This window comes from Triticum aestivum, chromosome 5D (genome assembly GCF_018294505.1).
Source record: "Triticum aestivum cultivar Chinese Spring chromosome 5D, IWGSC CS RefSeq v2.1, whole genome shotgun sequence".
Taxonomy (NCBI): Eukaryota; Viridiplantae; Streptophyta; class Magnoliopsida; order Poales; family Poaceae; genus Triticum; species Triticum aestivum.
The window spans coordinates 243,420,272-243,429,064 of NC_057808.1; positions in this window are offsets into that span (position 1 = coordinate 243,420,272).

Sequence of the window (8,793 nt, forward strand, 5' to 3'; positions counted from 1 at the left end):
GTCAAACCTAGTCTGAAGTCTCTGAAGATTTTCAGTCAAGGTTTTAGTGCGATCCATTTCTTCACCCAACATATCATCACTTTTGTCTAGCATGTTTTGAACCTTTTCAAAAGCCCTTTGTTGTTTCACAGCAATCTTAGCAAGTTTAGAGTAGCTGGGCTTGAGGTTTTCATCAGATTCATTCTCACTAGATTCAGAGGAGGTATATTTGAGTACCTTGGCACCCTTTGCCATGAAGCAATAGGTGGGAGCGTAGTCATCATTGCCTTCATCAGCCTTGTTGGTGAAGCCATTTTCTTCAGAGTTGAAGATAGGCTTGCTGACGAATGCAGTAGCGAGAGCTAGACTCGCTACTCCAGACTCGGACTCCTCAGATGCCTCCTCTTCCTCATGTTCCTCAGATTCAGCTTCAGGGTCCATTTCCTTGCCAATGAATGCCTGAGCCTTCTTGGAGCTGCTCTTCTTGTGAGATGAAGACTTTGAGGATTTTGATGATGAAGATTTTGAGGATTTCTTCTTTTTCTTCGCATCATCAGAACTGTAATCCTTGTATTTCTTCTTCTTTGATTCCTTTTCCCACTAAGGACAATCTTGAATGTAGTGTCCAGGTTTCTTGCATTTGTGACAAAGCCTCTTCTTGTAGTCACTGGATGAGGAATCATTGCTCCTTGAGGATCTTCCAAAGCGACCACGTCTTGAGAACTTTTGAAATTTCTTCATGAGCAGTGCTAGTTACTAGCTCAGTTCTTCAGGATCACGAAGGCTGCTGCCAGAGTCTTCATCTTCAGACTCAGAAACTGCCTTGGCCTTCAGTGCACGTGATCTGCCATAGCTCGAACCATAGAGGTCTCTCTTTCAGCAAGCTGGAACTCATGGGTATTTAGCCTTTCGAGGATATTAGCGGGATCAAGTGACTTGTAATCAGCACGTTCTTGTATCATCAATGCCAGAGTATCAAATGAGGGATCAAGCGATCTCAATAATTTCTTCACCACCTCATGGTCGGTGATGTCAGTGACACCAAGCGCTTGAAGCTCATTTGAGATGTCAGTGAGGCGATCGAAGGTTTGTTGAACATTTTCATTGTCGAGTCTTTTGAAGCGGTTGAAGAGATTGCGAAGAACATCAACTCGAGAGTCACGCTGAGTTGAGACTCCTTCATTCACTTTGGACAGCCTATCCCAGATAAGCTTAGCAGTTTCCAAAGCACTCACTCTTCCATACTGTCCTTTGCTTAGATGGCCACATATGATATTCTTCGCTTGAGAATCGAGTTGCTTGAATCTCTTCACATCGGTGGCGTTTAGTGAGGGTGAGACACAGGGAACACCATTTTCCACAACATACCAGAGATCGTTATCAATTGCCTCAAGATGCATTCACATCTTATTCTTCCAGTAGGGGTAGTCCGTCCCATCGAAGGTAGGACACCCAGCAGAGACCTTTATCATACCTGCGGTCGACATAACTAAAACTCCAGGCGGTTAAACCAAAATCACACATAACAAGGGAGTACCTTGCTCTGATACCAATTGAAAGTGCGTTATATCGACTAGAGGGGGGGTGAATAGGTGATTTTTATGAATTCTTCACTGAGGAATTTGCGGGTGAGGAAATTCCTTAGCGAAGAACTACTTGCAGCGGAATAAGTTCTCAAGAGTAAGCATAGCAGAACATAGGCATGGTCATCATGATGAAATGAAGACAAACACAGAGTCCAGAAAGCGTAAACACAGGATAGCACAAGATGAAGACAGACAGACTGAAGAAATTGAACTGAGGAAATTGAGAAAGTCTTCAAACACAGATATGACAAGCACACAACATAGTAATGAGGAAATGAAAGAGTTGAGGAAATAGAACCAGTAAGCTTGGTGAAGACAATGATTTGGTAGAGCAGTTCCAACTGCTGTCTCAGTTGTACATCTGGTTGGAGCGGCTAGGTATTTAAACCTGAGGACACATAGTCTCGGACACACAGTCCTCACCGTATTCTCCTTGAACTAAGGTCACACAGACCTCATCCAATCACTCGTGGTAAGTCTTCAGGTGACTTCCGAACCTTCACAAACTCGGTCACTCGGCGATCCACAATTCCTCTTGGATGCTCTAGACCATGAACCGTCTGGAAGAAGCACATTCTTCAAAGGTAACAAGCGTCGGATCCACGCAAGATCAATCTCTTCAGTGATGCTCAATCACTTTGGGTTTGTAGGTGTTTGGGTTTGGGTTTTCCTCACTTGATGATTTTCGCTCAAAGTCCTCGGAGGATGGGATGCTCTCAAATGACAAATGTCAATTTCTCTCGGAGCAGCCAACCAGCTAGTGGTTGTAGGGGGTGGCTATTTATAGCCTAGGGAGCAGCCCAACATGATAAGACATAAATGCCCTTCAATGATATGACCGTTAGGTGGGAAGATATTTTGGGACAGCTGGCGCGTAGCACAGCAACGGTCGGAATTTTGAGAGTCTAATTCATGTTCCTCACAGTGTAGGCAATCCACACTGGTGAATTCCTAACTCCTCAGTCAGAACAAGTTCCTCAGAGACCAGAAGAACTTCGTCTCTGTCACTGAAGAATATGACTGAACTGTATGAGATTTCCAATGGCTTCACTCGAAGGGATTGGTAGGTGTAGGATTTTGAGTTGAGCATCACTTGGAAATTTTTCCTTAGTATTTCCTCGACCCCCTTTAATAGTACGGTGTTTCCTATGACTCAAGAAAGAGAAAATGAAACTACGAAAACAAAAGGATTCACGCTTCATGTTCCTCAAATGAGCACCAAGTCTTCAAGGTTACACCAATTTCTTCACTTTCAAAGTCTTCAGAATACCAAAGTCTTCAGTCGAAGAACTTCATTTTTAGGAGCCGACTATCTGTGTAATTATCAAACTCCTCATAGACTTATAGACCTGTGTACACTCACAAACGCATTAGTCCCTTAACCTATAAGTCTTCAATACACCAAAATCACTAAGGGGCACTAGATGCACTTACACCCATATGGAACCATTTGAAGATTCTCAAGATTACGAGCAGGGGGCGCTGATGAGAATGAAATTGTATCGATAGGAATGACAATTGAAGACAATGTTACCGTCTTCAATTTCTTCAAGAATTCAGGCATAGGTGGAGCTGATGCCTTTCTCTTCTTTGCTGCTCGCTCGGCAGCCTTTGTCTTCTTTGCTTCTGATGCAGAAGGAAGGGTGATAAGCTTCAAAGATGAACCCATTGATGGAGCTGCTACTCAGGAACAACTTGGAGCAATTTCATCAGACGTGACTGATGCAGTCACCCTGACAGGTCCTTCAGGCACGAAACTTGCAGTCGCCCTGAGAATTTCTTTAGGTGCAACATTATCCGTTGCCCTTTTAGTTTCTTCAGGCACAACTTCTTCAGTTGCCCTAGCAGTCTCTTAAGTAGATGAAGGCGCAGTCACACTGGCATGTGCTGTTGGAGGTGAAGCTGAAGAACTGGATGGTGGTGACATGCCAAACTTGGTAGCCTCTCTCTTTTTGTGGTCTTCAACAACCTTCGTTGAGGTTTTGATGAATCTTTCTTTCACGCCACAACAATGACTAGCTTGTCTTTCATATTCTTCATACAACTCATTAATTTCATATTGCAATTGCAATAGCTGCTGAGGGTTTATAGTCATCATCCTTTTCTTCAATTCCTTTTACTTCTGAATTCGTTGTTTCTTCACAAGTTTCGCCTGAGCTATCTTGTGCTTCTCATTCAAGATGAATGAGGAAATCAGGTGGCTTGGGCCAGGAGGCAGATTCAAGTCGTCAAGAGGTGTTTCTGGGTTAGTGCACCAGATCTTAATGAAGTCCAATAGCTGCTTTGGATCCAGCAGCAAGGGAACAAAAGAATTCTTGGCTATAGCAGCTTGCTCTTGCCTTCTTTTGAGGAATTCTGTGAGCTCATCTTCTTCAGCGAGCCCATGTTCATCAACCTGAGGCACAACAGCCTTGCTCGGGACTTGGCCTAGCTCCATGGTCAGCAGCTGCTTTTTTGCTTTGGGCGTTGAGGACATTGGTTGCCCACTAGCTGAGGCACTTGATGTAGCAGTTGAGGCAATTGAAAAGCCTTCGGTGCGCTGGCAAGATGCGAGCACGACCGGTGTCGAAGCTTTTGCTGCTGCCATTGAGGAACTTGATATTGGGGAACGTAGCATGCAATTTCAAAAAAATTCCTACGATCACGCAAGATCTATATAGGATATGCACAACAACGAGAGGGGGAGAGTGTGTCCATGTACCCTCGTAGACTGAAAGCGGAAGCGTTAGGTTAATGCGGTTGATGTAGTCGAACGTCTTCGCGATCCAACCAATCAAGTACCGAACGTACGACACCTCCGAGTTCAGCACACGTTCAGCTCGATGATGTCCCTCGAACTCTTGATCCAGTAGAGGGTCGAGGGAGAGTTCCGTCAGCACGACGGCGTGGCAATGGTGCTGGTGATGTGATCCGCGCAAGGCTTCACCTAAGCACTACAACGCTATGAGCGGAGGAGTAAACTGTGGATGGGGGCACCGCACACGGCTAAGAGAACAATTGATGTGCTATGGGGTGCCCCCTGCCCCCGTACATAAAGGAGGGGAGGAGGAGGCCGGCCACCAAGGGGCGCGCCATGGGAGGGAGTCCTACTAGGACTCCACTCCTAGTAGGATCCGTCCCCCCTTTTCCTTTCTCACCGGAGGGGAAAAGGAAGGAGAGGGAGAGGGAAAGGGGGGCGCCGCCCCCTCCCCTAGTCCAATTCGGACTCCCATGGGGGGGGGGCACCACTTGCGGGCTCCCCCCTCTCTCCACTAAGGCCCATGTAGGCCCAATACTTCCCCGGGGGGTTCCGGTAACCCCTCGGTACTCCGGTAAAATACCCGAACCACTCGAAACCATTCCGATGTTCGAATACTACCTTCCAATATATGAATCTTTACATCTCGACCATTTCGAGACTCTTCGTCATGTCCGTGATCTCATCTGGGACTCCGAACAAACTTCGGTCACCAAAACACATAACTCATAATATAAATCGTCATCGAACGTTAAGCGTCCGGACCCTACGGATTCGAGAACTATGTAGACATGACCGAGACATATCTCCGGTCAATAACCAATAGCGGAACCTGGATGCTCATATTGGTTCCTACATATTCTACGAAGATCTTTATCGGTCAAACCGCAATAACAACATACGTTATTCCCTTTGTCATCGATATGTTACTTGCCCGAGATTTGATCGTCGGTATCATCATACCTAGTTCAATCTCGTCACTGGCAAGTCTCTTTACTCGTTCCGTAATTCATCATTCCGTAACTAACTCATTAGTCACATTGCTTGCAAGGCTTATAGTGATGTGCATTACCGAGAGGGCCCAGAGATACCTCTTCGATACTCGGAGTGACAAATCCTAATCTTGATCTATGGCAACCCAACAAACACCTTCGGAGACACCTTTAGAGCATCTTTATAATCACCCAGTTATGTTGTGACGTTTGATAGCACACATGGTGTTCCTCCGGTATTCAGGAGTTGCATAATCTCATAGTCAAAGTAATATGTATAAGTTATGAAGAAAGCAATAGCAATAAAACTTAACGATCATTATGCTAAGCTAATGGATGGGTCTTGTCCATCACATCATTCTCTAATGATGTGGTCCCGTTCATCAAATGACAACACATGTCTATGGTTAGGAAACTTAACCATCTTTGGTTAACGAGCTAGTCAAGTAGAGGCATACTAGGGACACTCTGTTTTGGTATGTATTCACACATGTACTAAGTTTCCGGTTAATACAATTCTAGCATGAATAATAAACATTTATCATGATATAAGGAAATATAAATAATAACTTTATTATTGCCTCTAGGTCATATTTCCTTCAGTCTCCCACTTGCACTAGAGTCAATAATCTAGATTACATAGTAATGATTCTAACATCCATGGAGTCTTGGTGTTGATCATGTTTTGCTCGTGGAAGAGGCTTAGTCAACGGATCTACGACATTCAGATCCGTATGTATTTTGCAAATCTCTATGTCTCCCTCCTTGACTTGATCGCGGATGGAGTTGAAGCATCTCTTGATGTGTTAGGTTCTCTTGTGAAATCTAGATTCCTTCGCTAAGGCAATTGCTCCAGTATTGTCACAAAAGATTTTCATTGTACCCGATGCACTAGGTATTACACCTAGATCGGATATGAACTCCTTCATCCAGACTCCTTCATTTGCTGCTTCCGAAGCAGCTATGCACTCCGCTTCACACGTAGATCCAACCACGACGCTCTGCTTGGAACTGCACCAACTGACATCTCCACCATTCAATATAAATACGTATCCGGTTTGTGACTTAGAGTCATCCGGATCAGTGTCAAAGCTTGCATCGACGTAACCATTTACGACAAGCTCTTTGTCACCTCCATAAACAAGAAACATATCCTTAGTCCTTTTTAGGTATTTCAGGATGTTCTTGACCGCTGTCCAGTGATCCACTCCTGGATTACTTTGGTACCTCCCTGCTAAACTTATAGCAAGGCACACATCAGGTCTGGTACACAGCATTGCATACATGATAGAACCTATGCATGAGGCATAGGGAGTGACTTTCATTTTCTCTCTATCTTCTGCAGTGGTCGGGCATTGAGTCTGACTCAACTTCACACCTTGTAATACAGACAAGAACCCTTTCTTTGATTGGCCCATTTTGAACTTCTTCAAAACTTCATCAAGGTATGTGCTTTGTGAAAGTCCAATTAAGTGTCTTGATCTATCTCTATAGATCTTGATGCCCAATATATAAGCAGCTTCACCGAGGTCTTTCATTGAAAAATTCTTATTCAAGTATCCTTTCATGCTATCCAGAAATTCTGTATTATTTTGAATCAACAATATGTCATCCACATATAATATTAGAAATGCTACAGAGCTCCCACTCACTTTCTTGTAAATACATGCTTCTCCAAAAGTCTGTATAAAACCATATGCTTTGATCACACTATCAAAGCGTATATTCCAACTCCGAGAGGCTTGCACTAGTCCATAAATGGATCGATGGAGCTTGCACACTTTGTTAGCACCTTTAGGATCGACTGGTTGCATCATATACAACTCTTCTTTAATAAATCCATCAAGGAATGCAGTTTTGACATCCATTTGCCAAATTTCATAATCATAAAATGTGGCAATTGCTAACATGATTCGGACAGGCCTAAGCATCGCTACGTGTGAGAAGGTCTCATCGTAGTCAACTCCTTGAACTTGTCGAAAACCTTTCGCAACAAGTCAAGCTTTGTAGACAGTAACATTGCCATTAGTGTTAGTCTTCTTCTTGAAGATCCATTTATTCTCTATGGCTTGCCAATCATCGGGCAAGTCAACCAAAGTCCACACTTTGTTCTCATCCATGGATCCCATCTCAGATTTCATGGCCTCAAGCCATTTCGTGGAATCTGGGCTCATCATCGCTTCCTCATGGCTCGTAGGTTCGTCATGGTCTAGTAACATGATTTCCAGAACGGGATTACCGTACCACTCTGGTGCGGAACATACTCTGGTTGACCTACGAGGTTCGATAGTAACTTGATCTGAAGTTACATGATCATCACCATTAACTTCCTCACTAATTGGTGTAGGCATCATTGGAACTGATTTATGTGATGAACCACTTTCCAATACGGGAGAAGGTACAACTACCTCATCAAGTTCTACTTTCCTCCCACTCACTTCTTTCCAGAGAAACTCCTTCTCTAGAAAGGATCCATTCTTAGCAACGAGTATCTTGCCTTCGGATCTGTGATAGAAGGTGTACCCAACAGTTTCCTTTGGGTATCCTATGAAGACACATTTCTCCGATTTGGGTTCGAGCTTATCAAATTGAAGCTTCTTCACATAAGCATCGCAGCCCCAAACTTTGAGAAACGACAACTTAGGTTTCCTGCTAAACCATAGTTCATATGGTGTCATCTCAACGGATTTAGATGGTGCCCTATTTAAGTGAATGCAGCCATCTCTAAAGCATAACCCCAAAACGAGTGGTAAATCGGTAAGAGACCATAGATCGCACCATATCTAATAAAGTATGGTTACGACGTTCGGACACACCATTACGTTGTGGTGTTCCAGGTGGCGTGAGTTGCAAAACTATTCCACATTGTTTCAAATGAAGACCAAACTAGTAACTCAAATATTCACCTCCACTATCAGACCGTCGAAACTTTATTTTCTTGTTACGATGATTCTCCACTTCACTCTGAAATTCTTTGAACTTTTCAAATGTTTCAGCCTTATGTTTCATTAAGAAGATATACCCATATCTGCTCAAATCATCTGTGAAGGTCAAAAAATAATGATACCCGCCACTAGCATCAACACTCATCGGACCGCATACATCAGTATGTATTATTTCCAATAAGTCAGTGGCTTGCTCCATTGTTCTGAAGAACAGAGTCTTAGTCATCTTGCCCATGAGGCATGGTTCGCAAGCATCAAGTGATTCCAAAAGCCCATCGGCATGGAGTTTCTTCATCCGCTTTACACCAATATGACCTAAACGGCAGTGCCACAAATAAGTTGCACTATCATTATTAACTTTGCATCTTTTGGCTTCAATATTATGAGTATGTGTATCACTACAATCAAGATTCAACAAAAATAGACCACCCATCAAGGGTGCATGACCATAAAAGATATTACTCATATAAATAGAACAACCATTATTCTCTGATTTAGATGAATAACCGTCTCGCATCAAACAAGATCCAGATATAATGTTCATGCTCAACGCT